The 643-nt window shown below is 39.2% G+C and overlaps 1 protein-coding gene across 8 annotated transcripts in view; it reads left to right on the top strand.

Moving 5' to 3' along the window:
* The window catches only part of MEF2C (myocyte enhancer factor 2C), a 73977-nt gene that overhangs the window by 38361 nt on the left and 34973 nt on the right, over nt 1–643 (top strand). The gene's annotated exons all lie outside the window — the stretch shown is intronic.

Raw genomic sequence — 643 nt, 5'->3', positions numbered from 1 at the left:
TGAACCTGAAGTTCATCTATTTTTACTTTTCACTAAGCATCTGTTTTAGCAGTGCTTTTTCCTGTACATTAAACTTCAGCACTGTGCATTTGTAGCACTGTTACTGGAGTCAATAAAAAGTAAACACCAAGCCTAGAAGCTCTTAATTGGTATTTCACAGCCACATTAGCATGTCTGTCCTCCCATCAGGGGAATGGCAGGGCATTGCTAATGTCAACTCTTACACCCAGTTCAAAGGAAGACTCACAATTAGGTACTCCTCCTTCTGGGAAGAATATGAATTCCTAAACCTGTTGCAGGCTTTTTTCTTATTTCTTCCTGTATGTTTCTTTAGAAAAAAGGCAAACACCAGATATTCCACTGTGAACAGTATATGTCCTTTGGTTTTAATGATCATTCATTTCAAATGGATAAATATATTAAAATAAATTGCATTCTGGGTGGGTATCTTAACCCCTTAATGCTATCAGGAAGTGTTGGGAGGCGGGTTGCTAAGCACAGGCACATTGACAAGTTGCCAGCTTCATTGTTTGTTGACTGATTCTAGTTTCAGAAGAAAGAGGTCTGTGTAGTCATCTCTTGCCACTACCAACTGGAGACCTACAATGTCAGTGTGGTGGATTTCTAGTCATTTTCTTTCCCT

This window comes from Buceros rhinoceros, unplaced genomic scaffold (assembly GCF_000710305.1).
Source record: "Buceros rhinoceros silvestris isolate BGI_N320 unplaced genomic scaffold, ASM71030v1 scaffold18552, whole genome shotgun sequence".
NCBI classification, from domain to species: domain Eukaryota; kingdom Metazoa; phylum Chordata; class Aves; order Bucerotiformes; family Bucerotidae; genus Buceros; species Buceros rhinoceros.
Note: the sequence above shows the minus strand (reverse complement) of the source record. Positions and strands in the feature narration are given on the sequence as shown.